We start from the raw sequence: 14817 nt of genomic DNA, 5'->3' as shown, positions 1-14817 counted from the left end.
ATTGTGTACCCTACTCACCAAATATACTGTAGAAATTTATATCGTAAAGAAACTGATAGAGTAAAATAATTTTAATTCAGAAAAAAAATGTCTAAATGTCTAAACAGGTCTAATTCTTAGGAAGTTTGATTTATGGTGTTCACTGCTCCCTGTGGCTCTTTGACCCACATCTTTTCACCCTACTCGTTACCTCCCCTTCTCCCACACCAGGTGCCAACTAGTTGCTCCCTTTGAAAGTTTCAGTTAAGTCATGAGTGAGAAACTATAGCCCATAAGGGAAATGCAGCCTAACTCTTCTTTTCAGAAATAAAATTTTATAGAAACCTGCCATGATCATTCCTTGTGTACTATCTCTGGCTGACTTCCCCTACAATGATTGAGTTAAGTAGTTGCAACAGGAACCTCACGGCACACAAAGCCTCAAACATCTACTATCTGATTCTTTATAAGGAAAAGTTGGCTAGCCTCTGAATCAACTCATTCACTCTAAGGTATGACCATTTTAATTATGTTAATCTTCCAGGGATCGCTTGAATTTTGATAGGAGGTAACTTCTTCGTCTAAAGGAATTAATGGCTAATTACAGGATTTCAAAAAATTAACAGTGGGATACTCAGAAGATATTTTGGGGTGGGAGAATTTCTTAAGATCATTTATTATGTACTCCATCTACCTGTCAACCCAGGATTTTAATAAAATCCTTTATTAAGGATTTTAATAAAATCCTTAATTAAGGATTTTAATAAAGCTGAGAGGGTCACAATGGCATGGAGAAAGGCTGAAAGAGAGACTGGTCTGAAAGGAGTTGGGGAGTGCGGTAGATGGCATTCTGCGGTGGGAAACACACACATGAGAGATTGTAATTTGTCTCAGTCTGACTCAAATGTTTATTCTCATCATTTATAAATTAACAAAAACATTTTAAGGTCCATTTAAAGAGAGTCAGATTCCTGACTTTGGTTGTCCCCTACTCTTTTGCCTTTTTACTTTTCATGGATCTTCAACTTCACAAAATAAATCTTTTTTATGGCACATCAAAGGTTTTCTCTTTGAAGTTCCCATGAGTAGTGTTATATATTTCTAAAGAAGTCTCCAACACACTGGCTTAGTTGGTTGGAGCATTAGCCCATACACCAAAAGGTCACGGGTTCAATTCTTGGTCAGGATACATACCTAGGTAGTAGGTTCAATCCCTGTTCGGGACGCATACCCAGAGGCAACCAATTGATGTTTCTCCTCTCTCTCTTTCTCTCTCTCTCTCTGTCTCAAAATTGATAAAAATATATCATTGGGTTAGGGTTAGAAAGAAAGAGGAAGGAAGGAAGGAAGGAAGGAAGGAAGGAAGGAAGGAAGGAAGGAAGGAAATAAGGAAGGAAGGAAGGAAATAAGGAAGGAAGGAAGGAAGGAAGGAAGGCAGGCAAGCTCCTACAGAGTTCACGTTGCAGCCTTGCTTTCAGAACTTGGTGACTCTATTTGCATCGGCATTATTAAAGGCTTACCAAGGCTTTGAAGTGGCCACTGTACAAAAGGGGAACAGGAACATCTGGTTTCCCATCCCGAGGTGAATCAGAGGCTGGGATTAATGATATCCTCCTAACATTTGCATATTTTTAGGATACTATATCCCAAAATGTTCTCCAGAACATTCTCTGTTTAATCCTCAAGGCAATCCCTTGATGTGAAAATTGTCATCCCCTTTTTAGAGGTAAGGAAACAAAGGATCTGAAAGGTTAAATGACTCACCCTAGATCAAACAGCTATTGGAGATGGACTCAAGTGGAAATTTTAGGTGTTAGGAGTCCTCTCAGGGTAGAGGGTTTATTCTTTGAATCCATGTTGGAGGGAGGCTGGGACCTCATCAAGAGCAGTGAGAAGCACAATCACTTATGGAACTCTTAGAGGTCAAGGTTTTGTCATTGTTCAAGCACAAGAAAATTAAGTGACAACCTAGAGGCATAGCCTTCATTCAGATGTGCCCATGAGCTACCCATGTTGAATACCAGGATGCACTGCATATGGCTCTTGGACCCTCCTGAGATGGTGGTCATGTACCACTAGCACTTTAAGGGGGCTTTGTGCAAGCTAGAAAAATTCAGACCAATTATACAAAGGTGTTCCTTCCCCAGCTGACCCAACCCTGGGCCAGGACTTAGCTCATCAAGCTGAGCAGTCCAGATCCAGGCCCTGCTCGAGCCCTTCATCCAGACAAGGCATCATTGTCCAGCTACAGCTGGTTCAATCATCTTTTTGCCACCCAGTTCAGAGACCTCCCTTCACCAAGAAGGGACTTTTCTCAAAAGACAGAAAACCTGACTGAGAAAAACTGAATTCATATGGGACAACAAACACTACATAGTTTACCAAGAAGGTAATAGCCACAATCTAAACTCAGTTTGTTAGCAATGACAGTCTGAGCTGGAGAACTGGAGCCGGTCATCCTCCTCTCACCTGATTCTCCCCCTTGGCTAAGCCTCACACAAGCCCATTTTCCCCATTAATTCAGGTGCTGCCATATTTAATGGGAACATCCTTGGATCAGAGGGAACATACAGCTTGCAGAGGGTTGGGGTTATTCTTTGTGAATGGGTGGGCAGCCATCCTCTTCAGCATGTCTCTGTCACTCCATGACAGGCAATCCTGCTGGGATAGGATACCTCCTCCAAACCTACACATTTCCAAGAGTCCAACCACCATGCTGGGTCTCCCCTACTTCTCCTCTAAATGTTCTGGGAGCTAACATCATCTCACAGGCCAATGGGCAAAGCCCCACTGAGCTCATTAATCATATCATAGTCTCCTTTCCTGCTCAGAGATCAAAGGCAGCAAGAGCTCACAATCTTCTTTTGAGTTGTGTTTTTATAGGATTTGAAGGAAGAATGGACCCGAGAGCAAAATAGCTCCAACTAACCCTGAGAGAGACTAGTAAGGTCAACTTACTAGTTTGGAGCTACCAACCCAGGAAAGCAGGAGAGTTAGCAGTGAGCATAGCTAATCCTAGCCATCCTTTTTCATGAGCCACAGCCAAGTAGCACTGAGAACAAGCTATAAGGCAGGCATACAAATGGACTCTCAGACTGAAAGGTTCAATTTACACTAAACACATTCAACTAAAAGATGCATTGTCTTGCATTCATACAGTGTGCCAAAGGAGCACTGAAATCATTTCCAGTCTTATGCTGACAGTTACTACCACCACAGTCCACATAAAAATTGGTTAGCAGGTATGTTTGTTTCAACAACTTCCTGTCACCTTTTGTACACCCTTCCCTTTCAAGCTCTATTTTCTTCCACATTCAGATTTGGGTTTTAATCATTTTGTTATATGGTTTGGGGTTTAGTTACCATTTTCATGACACAATATTATATGGTGCATGTAGCTGCCCTGGGTCCCTCACCATCAACTTCTGACAAATAAGATATCTAGAAAACGTTGACATTCTACCGTGTTTTCAGGAGTATATCCTACTCCAGGTTAGATTGTACCTGTATGGTAGTTACCTGAATCAATTCAGCCATGATTATATAGGTAAAATATAGCAAAGGTATGCTTTCTGATGACATAAGAGTTTGTTAAAACAATTTATAAGAGAGTTATGGTTTTTTTAAATGATTATACAAAAACCAGTCTTTTGATATCCTATCTAATAATAGAGTAACATGTAAATTACCATCACTCCGCTACGCCCACGATTGGGCGGCGGGAGGCTGGGGGGGCGGGACTCAGGGTGGCCTATCCGGCCATTGAGAGGCACGGATCCGCTGCCACTGAGGGGGGCTACCCTGCTGTTGAGAGGCGCAGGGGGCGGGACTCCCGCCCCCTGTGCCTCTCAACGGCCAGATCCGCGGCCGCTGAGGGGGCCTGCCGCGGACACCCAGCTGCGCCTCTCAACGGCAGGGTAGCCAGGTGTCCACGGCAGCCCCCCTCAGCGGCCATTGAGAGGCGCAGGGGGCGGGAGTCCCGCCCCCTGCGCCTCTCAACAGTAGGGTAGCCCCCCTCAGCGGCCGCGGACCATCAAAAGTGGGGGAGCTGAGTGCCTGTCTGCTCTGGCACCAGGCCTTTCAGAAGCCTCCGCCGAGCCAGAGGCTTCTGAAAGGCCTGGTGCACCAGTGGACAGGCACCCAACTCCACCTCGAAAAGAGAAAGCGTGTAGGGGACCCTACACGTGCATGATTCAGTCATGCACTGGGCCTCTAGTTATGTATAAACAGAGTAGAGTCACCAATGGACAAAAAGAAACACACAACATACTCTACTCCCCTTGCTAGTAAATGATACCAGCTGCCGTAATTATTGTGCTGAGACTGTAGGATAGATGAGCCAGTAGTGTTCGCATCGTCTAGCAGCAGACTATGAATTGAAGGCTATATTAGAGAACAATCATCACTGGAAAATTACTGCCTGACAGAGTCTAAATGCAAAACAGAGAATTTTGGCATGGTTGTTGCTTTATAACCAACCAAAAAATAAACTAGAATTTACTGATGTGCTGTTACACATCACAAAATTCTAGGTAGGAAAATAGATAAATATGTAGTTCTGGAAAATATTGCCACTAAGGTAGTATCTTATTCAGTTTCAACTTCTGTAACAAAGTACACAGACTGGGATGCTTATAAATAACTAGAGGCCCAATGCACGAAATTTGTGCAAGGGGCTCGGCCCAAGCAGTGGCTTGCCCCAGCCCTCGCAGCCCCTGCTTCATCTGGAAGGTCATCCGGAAGGACGTCCAGAAGGTGGTTTGGCTGTCCAGTATAATTAGCATATTACGCTTTTATTATTATAGGTAAAAATTTATTTCTCACAGTTCGGAGGCTGGAAGTCTGAGATCAGGGTGCTAGCATGGTCAGGTCTTGGTGAAGGTCCTCTACTGGGTTGCAGACTGTTGACTTTTCCTTATATCCTGATATATCAGTGAGCAGAGAGAGGAAGCAAGCCTCTCATGACTCTTATAAAGGCACTAATCCTGTTCATGAGGGTTTCATCCACATGACCTTATCTAATCCTAATTATCTACCAAAGGCTCCACCTCCTAATACCATCCATCACATGGTGGGGGATAGAGGGTATGGTTTTAACATTTGAAATATGGGGGGTTACAAACATTTAATCCATAAGAGAGGGATATTCAGGAATGTTACAATATGGCAAGGAAGGTTTGATCTCTTCATCCCAGGCACAATGGACAAAGAGCAGGTACTCAGAAAATGGCTAAGGTAAAAAACCAACTTATTATTTTCTGTAAATGGTGTGGTTATACATCTACACATTGGCTAATTTGTGTGATTTAGAGGCAGATCATATTTTGTTGTCAATTGCCTTCAAAATATGTTAATAAATATTTTTAGCCAATAGAATGGGTTTCAGATTAATGGATTTATACCACCAAAAGCCACCAATGGCACAAAGTGACTTAATTTTTACTGTCCCCAAGGAAGAGGCTTTTAATTTTCCACAATGGAAACTAAGAAAAAAAAAACTCTTTCAAGGCGCTTTTTGGTATGAGAAGAAATAGTCAAGCAGGGGAGCCCTGCCCCAACATTGACCCTAATGTTCACTTCCTGTAATGCACACCGTTCACAGACTTTTCTCTCCTGCAGGCCAGTCGCTTGCATGTGAGGCCTGCCGGGTTCTAGGAAAGGCTCACGACTGTGCTCCCGTGGCCGGGTATCCAATGGCGACAGCGCAGTGTACAAAAGCTGTGCCCAAACAGCAGGGACTCTGCTCTTGCTTTCAAGCTATTTAGGGGTTAATGCTGACGTCTCACTACCTCTTTTTCTGTCTTTGTCTTCCTGTTGATCTGCGTGTGCTTTTGTGACCTCCTCACTTATGACTCATTCCATTTCATCCCAAAAGAATAATGAAAATGAATAACAAACTCAAACTATTAGTACCAACTGAGGTGAACTCCTTTTAATGAAGGCAGCCCAGAATAAATAACCCAATAAAAAAAATGATGGGACAAATTACGAGGTGATTATTCATACGGCAAAAGTCTTAGAATCCAGAAGGGTAAAGCTGAAAAGGAGTCTTAGAAATCCTTTGTTGTACTCACCCTCTAATTTTGTAGATGAGAAAACTGAGCCCATAGAGGAAAAAGGACCAAGTCAATGACCATCTCATTCCTAACTTACACTTTTCAGAAAGGAAAGTTTCACCACAGGACTTTTAATTTTTTAGAGCAATCAAAATATGATTTTTATTTTTAAATATTTAATGTATACACATATTCCTGAGAAAATACCTATATATAGTAAAGACAATGGCTCATGAAGTTGAGTATAAATTTATGTGGTAATACATTTATATACTATGTAATTCTAAACTCTTGAATAATGGATTTTATTTCATATCCAAATCAGTTTCAGTAATTCCTATTAACAACTTGTGTTTGGAATAAATACACATTATGAACAGAACCATCCAGATGGATAATTAATAAATGTTCTTGAATTATACAGTGACACAAAATACCTTTTAACCTTGAGAGGAGGCAAATTATTCACAAAGTCAAGCTCACCTCATTTGCTTTTGAAAACCTTTGCAGACATCCTCTCAGCTGCCTCCCTAGCAGTCTCTATCATCATTTCTACAACCTGCCCATGTGATTTTTCATGTAGCAGCTGTGTGAAACTAGTCGTGCACACATGCCCCCCCCCCCCACCCCCCCCACGCACATGAACATGCACACATACAGGACGCTCCTAGGAACAGAAGCTGGCACAGAACATTAACTCAATTCAGTAGATTTTTTTTAATGCTTTTCTTTTTTTCCCTTCTTTTTCTTTTTTTAAACCTTGGTGCAAGCATCCTTCTTAGAGGCATGCTATCAGTCTGGGCTTTTGTCCTGGCTGGCTCCTGATTCTTTAATGCATGCTGAAAGTCACTCCTACAAATGCATTTCATGGAGGCCACTTTGGATTGCTGCCACCTGCCCTCACTTTATTAAGGAGCGTGGATCCATTGCTATTATGGAGTCTGAAGCAGAGCCAAGAAGAAACCTTAAAGGGCCCTCTCCCCAGACATATGTTAGTGGAATAAAAATGAGACACAAATGATACAATGAAGCCTCCAGCACTCTTAGGGCAAAGTGAGAGGCTGTGTTGTAGGCCAGGAGAATGTTCCTGTGAGAGAAATGAAAATAAAACATGTTATCCTTTATATATGAAGTTCCTTCAGACCTATCATCAACAGGGTGCCTTTTCCTGTTTCTCCCCAACACACCCCAAGGCAGACAAGGTTGAGAGGTGTTTCCATGAATTTCTAAGTACCCAGTGTCCCCATCCTGCTGATCACATAACAGAGGAAGCAATCGAGTAGACTCATTTATACTAAAGTGTTAAAGACTTGATGTGTTACTTCTCCCAGAGGTATCTGCACTTTAGAGGCAGTTGCTTTCCAGAGGTCCGTGGAGAGCAAAAAATATTTAACCTAATGAAATATACACAACTAATGGTAGAATTTCAGACTCCAGAGCTTTTAAATTACCCTACCCAGGAAACCATCTATTAATACAAGGGTGGTTCTAAATATATCTGTCTGATGAAGTGACAGGGAAAAATAAAAGGAGTGTCATACATAGGAAACCTAAAAGGCTAAGTCATGACTTCTGATCTTTTTTTCCCTCTTCCCTTACCAATCATTCTATCCCTTATAATGGTTCCTGCAACTTCATGCCTCCAATTTCACTGCCCTGTGGACTAAGCCAGTTCTGATGGGTCAGCAAAGCATGTCATGTTTTATCAGTAAAGATAAATGCTGAATTCAGCGCAAATGACATTAGGGGTCAAAAACAATGCCACAGAATGACAAAGCATTCAGGTGGAAGTGGTAGGCCACATAAGAGCTAGCACAAATAGCATGCAAAGCTGCAGAAATTGCTAATGTTTTTATGAGAAAAGAACACTTAAACTAATGATGCTTGATTGTTTTTTTCTTCTTCTTATGAGAGTAAGAAGGGGAAAAAAATCCATTTAATAGAGTCAGGGTCAGACTCAGAGAATTTACCAGATATTTGATGACCAACCGCATCTTGGTGTCTCTGTCATCCCTTCAGACTCATACATTACCACCTTTTACTACACTCTCCGGCTCCAGCAAGACACAATTAGTGGTCCTGCTTCAGAGTGGTACCAGAGGAAGGGTGGGAGGGGTAGTCCACCCTGGGGACAGGCAGCCCAGGGGTGCATGGCCCGCAGAGGACTCAAAAACAATAATAAATCCAACTAAAAAGCCAGTCTGCTTTCTATTATCACCATGGCAAGCAGTTCTAAACAATGTCAGTAATCAACTACTCTCTTGCAACCAAATATATATATATCTTTTGTTGACCTAGGTTTTAAACAATTTCTACCATTGCTGTTGAGTTTTAATAATAATAATGTGCTTCAATCGAGAAAATTTTTTATTGCTTCTCCTTTAGTAACATATTCTACATGGAAGTTTATTCAGAGAATTAATTCTGTGCATTTATTTTGAGAAGAAGCACATAACAAAGCTTGCTTTGGTTCCCCAATCTCTCTGGTTTTACATACTCTTGTGTTCAAATGACTGATTTGAATTAAACAACGATAGCACAGTCATTGTAAAGACAACGAGAACTTGAGTTGCTTTAATTTTGTTATTCTATGTGACCACTTAAGAGTTTTTAATTGTGTTTACATTTTCTGGGATTTATTGTGAAATTGGATTTTTATGCATCTCTGACAAGCATATCCCCACATTTAAGACTTTTTCCTATCTATTTAATCTGTTGCTTCATGTGAAAGAAGCCTCTCAAAATTAAAATTAATAAAAAGTGTCAAAGAACCCTTTATGCATATGAACAAGTTTGACAAAGTTGCTGAAGTTAATTACAAAAACAAAACTGTAAGATTACTATTTGTTACTGCAAAAGACCCATATGTAGGTCTAAGTTTTCATCTCTTTCTTTAAAAACATATAAATGAAATTAAAAGTATTACTCCATAATTTTTTCTTTTGGAGATCATACTATTTATTTTGTTTTTAATATTTAGTTGATATAATAGAAAGTTTTATAAAAGAACATTTCTTTTCTGCCCATTATTATTATTGTTTTCATTGCATGATTTTTACTAAAAATAATTTTGTCATATAGGAATGTTAGTAATGACCCACTCTGGATGTTAAATATTAGCCTTAGCATCCTAATTTATTACCTATTTTGTTTTGGAGCTCCCTGATTCTCTCCCTTCCCACACCCAGTTTCATCCCACACCCACCACCCCACCACCCATCACTCCAAACAGGACTTACTAATCAAATGTTAAAAGATCTAATGCACTTAAAATAATTCATCCCTCCTCCAAGATTCTTCCAACTTTCTTCCACTTTTTCTTGCAGAAAAGGGAGTTAGGTTACAAAATTAGAAAGGTTTAAACCCATTCTTCCACTGTTTTCCCATTTGTTGAGAGTAGCGATGAGCAGAGGCCTGACTCTCCAGGACCTGCCTACCCACCTGGTGAGACTGGGGATGGGGTGGGAGAGAGGAAGATTCAGCAGCCCTACTTGAACTCTCAGACCCCTGTGTCAGCTCATCTCCAGCCAGCAGCAGTCAGAAGCGTTCCTCTCTGGAGGAGTCTGATGACCGAAGTCTTAGCACCCTCCTGATGCCACAAGAACACCTGAGATGCAGTGTTCATCAGTACAGCCTGGAGCCCACGTCCCTCCTGCCCTCCACACCCAGCCCCCAGCATCACCCTCAATCCCACAGGGAGAAGGAACATTACATTTTAGCCCATGCACACACACCCCCAACTCTGGTCAGCCTGGCACCCTTAACTCTGAATAATCAACTCAAAGCAGGAGGGAAAATATTTCCCACCCAAATTTAGCACAAGATCATTATTACTCTTCAGTTCTCAGAAGGTTCCTAAGTCATCCAGCTGTGATTCATTATGTCATTAAGTGTCACATTTCCTTCATGTTGGTGACTGACCTGAAAAAGGTATGATAAATATCATTTTTCATTTTTACTTACAGAATATAATGAATTCCACTGATGACCTATTTCTGAAATCCACCAATCAAAGGAAATTGTAAAGTTCACCATAGTAACAGCTCTGTGTCAGTCGCTCCAGTGAGAACCACACAGCATAGGAGGCCCCGGCCAATCACAGGGCAGAGTAATGTTACCATCTCATAGCAACCAAGAGATCTGCATGGCAACATCAGTTGCTATATAAAAGAAAAATTAGAAACACTATTCTGCTAGGGAGAAATAAAGGTATTAACTGTTAAGTCATACTTGAGTCATAGCTGTGAGGACCTATTCTAAAATCCACCTAAACATAGTTCAGATAATACCTTTCAGATCCAGGAGTCCCTGTGCTAGAAACCCTTCACCCACCCCTAGAACCACCTGAGTGAAAGAAAGGAGAATATGCATAGAACAGACCAATTCAGAACAAGACCACTTCAGAATAAGAAGGGAAACGAGTCTTCAAATGCTAGGAACAATTAGGCATATTTAGAGGGTAAATTACACATAAATCATCACATTTAATTCCATGAGGGAGGCAAGGCGGATATTATTGTCACTAAATTCTCCATCTCCCCTTCCCCCATCCCAAGTTTATTTCTCCTAGCTTTCCCATCATGGTTAATGGCAACACAATTCTTCCAATTGCTCAGAACACAAACCTCAGAGGCCTCCTTGATTATTTTATTTCTCTCACACTCAATCTAAACCATCAGCAAACCCTGTTATTTCTACTTTCAAGATATGTCCAGAATCCAACCACCTCCCTCCACCTCCACATCTTCTCTTCTTCCGGGTCCAAATCACCATCATCTCCTGCCTGGAGGCAACAGCATCCTGACCTGTGCCTCTGCTTCCTGTCCTTGCCCACCTACAGTCTATCCTCCTGCCTTTGGAAGGCAGCCAGAGCGAGCCTTCCTTCCAAAACACAAGTCCTAGGCTCACAACCCTCCAGTGAACTCTCATCCTCTCTCAGGTTAAAAACCTAAGTCCTGTCCAGCCAGGTGTGGCTCCGTGGTTGAGCATTGACCCAGGAACCAAGAGGTCACTGGTTTGATTCCAGGTCAGGGCATATGCTCGGGTTTCGGGCTTGATCCCCAGCAGGGGACATGCAGGAGGCAACCAATCAATGATTCTCTCTCATCATTGATGTTTCTATCTCTCTCTCCCTCTCCCTTCCTTTCTGAAATCAATAAAAAATATATATTTTTTTAGAAAACACAAACCTAAGTCCTCATCATGGCCTACAAGATTACACACAACTTAGCTCCCTCTAGTTCCCCTCTGACCCCATTTGCCTCTATTGTCTGCTTTGCTCACTTGCTCCAGCCACACTTGTCTCCTCGCTCTTCTTTCAGCTCATCAGGCTCCCTCCTACCTGAGGGCCTTTGCACTAGCTATTGCCTCTGTTTGGAACAATCTCTCCCCAGGTACCCCATGGCTCACTCCCTCACTTCCTCCAACTGTTCGCTCAAAAGTGGCCTTCTCAGCGAATCTTTTTCTGACCTATTTTCAAATGGGACCCTTTGTACCCAACCCTTTATCCACAGCCCCTACTGCCCTTTCCTGGCATAGTGGACACCTAGAACAATGCCTGGAATTAGTAACTGCTCAATAAATATCTGATTATGAGTAAAAGAAGCACTGTTTGACCGATAAAGTAATTGTACTCCAGAAGCTAACTGATTTACTTAGAGGTTCACAGCCAGAACATATAAGAGCCCAGACTTGAACTCGGACTTGCCAGTGACTCCCCAAATTGTGTTCTGCCCACTGTACCATATTTTGGATTCCTTTTCCACATCTATCACCTCTTCTAATAAGTGCCATGAGCCTTGTGATTCCCTGGGAAGTGGAAGAGGGATCGCCGGGCTGATGAGATGTAGTGAAAAGGGCCCTGGTATCAGACAGAGAGGGGCTCAAACTCCAGCTCTGAGATTTGCTAATTGTGAGCTTTTTGGCAAATTACTTACCCTCTCCTCCCTACAGCTCTGTCATCTGTAAAATGAATACATGGATACTTGGCTTATAGAATCTTCTTAGTGAGAAAGGGCCTAGTATCGTGCTTGGAACATAGCAAATGTTCAATTATTATTTTAAAAGTGAAATACATAAACAAATGAACCAAGAGGTGGCCAAAGTTAGAAGACAGCATTCTAACTGGATCACAATCCTTGCAGAATTACCCTAATTAATGACATAGGTATTGATTTATCAGGAGAGAACTGAAGTGCAATTCACCCTACCTCGCAAAGGAGACACCCCCGGTCTCCAAGTTTTGAGACAAGTCAGCTACGTTTCTCTTAAACTGGAACTTCAGTTTTCTTCTCAGTGAAGAAGTTCACTATAGAAGTTCGCAATTTAGGGACCAAGCTTTTCAATCTAATGATATTAAATAGTACATTTAGGCCCAAGGTTTCTCTTCTGATTGTTGCAACACTTTGCTTCGTCCCACCCAAATCATGATAAGGGCCAGCATCACCTTTGTCTCCGTGTCCACACATCTTTTGTTAACCACGAAGTCCATAAAACTACTTGTATAACCCTGGTGTGAATTTCAGGCTATAAATCCTGTTTAAATGCACATGCTTAACCTAGAGTCGGTTGGAAGAGTCTTTTGAAAGATGAAATCCTAATTTTAAATGACAAATACAGCCCCCCTCCCCTTCTTCAGAAAGTCTGTGTAAATTATTTGGCACAGCTCTCAGGTGAATTAGCCGGATGCCCTCTAGCCATGGGAACAGAAAGACAAGTGTCTTTCCTGGTGCTTATGTGCATTTATCATTAGGAACTTAGGATGGCTTTAAGAAGTAGTTGGACCTGTTGTCTGACTATTGTTGGAAAGTACAGCTGAGCATAACTGTGGAGATGGGGGTTGGGGACAGGCAATGCTAACCAGCTGGCCCAGCTCAGGTGGTTGACTACTAAGGTGGGTAGCAGGAGCCCTATTTATTTGCTGGAGGACTCAGTGAGCCTTGAGGGAAAAGAATAAAAAAGAGGACTTTGGAACTGAAAGGGGTTAGGAGATGAGGTCAAAGATCCAGATGCCTGCATTTTGCCCAGAGGCTCTGGCTGACTGTTGGTGTGGAAGGATGCTTTCAGATAATACACAGGCTAATGCTACCCAAATACCCTCTGAGCCAACTCTAGGGCTCCTTTCATGTTCCCCAGAAAGAAGTCTATTAGGGAATAGAAAAGATAAGTCTGTCCATTCAGGACACTAATGAAAGAATCGTTAGAAAGAAAGCTCACCCTCAGTCAGAGCAGATTAAGTCTGCGGTCAGCAGAGCAGGAGTGGCTCCAGTGACAATTACAGGAAAACCTTAATGGCTCCCAGGGAGAACCTGCAAGACATACTGTCCTTAGATGCAGGCAAGAGGGGACCATGCTTTGGAGGGCCCCATATGTCACAACCACAAAGAAGAAAAGATTGTAAGGAACACATGGACAGCTTTGCCGTGCAGGCTCTGGGTCTCAGCTGTAGCACAATGAGACCCTAACCCTAAACATCTGCTCTCCTGACTTACTCTGTTCAGGCCCCAGAGAAACAATTCCCTGCATCTCTTGCCTTGCATCCAGATGCCATCACAGATTGTGGGTTTTGCTGCTACGGACCTCTTGGAGATGAACACTCTTTGAGGGGGGAAGGGCGGATTTGAGCAGCTGAAGCACTTAGGTAAGAGAAGAGGACAGTTAACGGGCCCAGTCTTTCCTCTCATCGTGAATGGTTTAGATCTTAGATCGGGCGTCCTCAAACTACGGCCCGGGGGCCACATGCGGGTGTTTTTGCCGTTTTGTTTTTTTTACTTCAAAATAAGATATGTGCAGTGTGCAAGGAATTTGTTCATAGTTTTTTTTTAAACTATAGTCCAGCCCTCCAACGGTCTGAGGGACAGTGAACTGGCCCCCTGTTTAAAAAGTTTGAGGACCCCTGGTTTAGATCACTGCGTAACAAAATACTGTTTTTGCAATAATGCTGAAAGACAATTTTTTGTGTGTGTTCCACTTTTGGGTTCAAAGAACAGCATATCCTATATAATAAAAGCCTAATATGCAAATTGTCCGACCAAGAGTTCAACCGGGAGTTCAACCGCTCACTATGACATGCGCTGACCACCAGGGGTTGGCGCGGAACTTGGCAGGTATTGGTGATGCAGCACTGGCAGTGGGTTGCAGTGGAGGTGCTGCAGGCCCCATGGGCCCCAACAAGAGCGGGATCACGGCGGGATGGTGGAGCAAGTAAGCAGGTGGTACCAGGCCAAGGTGGGTGCGAGCAGGGGCTCAATCACCCCGCAGATGGCAACCAGCAGCAGCGGTGGGGCTGGAGGGTGGGGGGCCTGGCCCCGATTGATCGCCCCGCAGGTGGGATGGTGGAGCAGGTGAGGGGGTGGCACCAGGCCAAGGCAGGGTGCCAGGTGGAACTGTGGGGCTGCAAGGCTAGGGGCATGAGCTGGAGCCCAATTCCCACAGGACACCCCGAGGGACCCCACCCATGCACGAATTCATGCACCAGGCCTCTAGTATTTTATAATTGATTATCTTGATTTTAAACATTTAAGTAACTTTATTGATACTTTTGTCTCAGCCTCCACAAATGTTAAGGGCCTGTGTGTGAGATATCTGGATTCTGTCACAAGAAGGAACAGGACCAGATCACTGATGGCAGTGATTCAGCTGCATGGGGATTTATTACCAGCCCATCTATCACCCAGTGCTCATGTGTTCTCTCTCAGAGGGCGTGGCCTGAAAAGGCCAGGATTATCAAACACTGAAACCAAAATCATCATATTTGGCAAACGTTCTCTAATACTGATGTGGA

The sequence above is a fragment of the Eptesicus fuscus genome, chromosome 16, assembly GCF_027574615.1.
Source record: "Eptesicus fuscus isolate TK198812 chromosome 16, DD_ASM_mEF_20220401, whole genome shotgun sequence".
NCBI classification, from domain to species: Eukaryota; Metazoa; Chordata; class Mammalia; order Chiroptera; family Vespertilionidae; genus Eptesicus; species Eptesicus fuscus.
Note: the sequence above shows the minus strand (reverse complement) of the source record.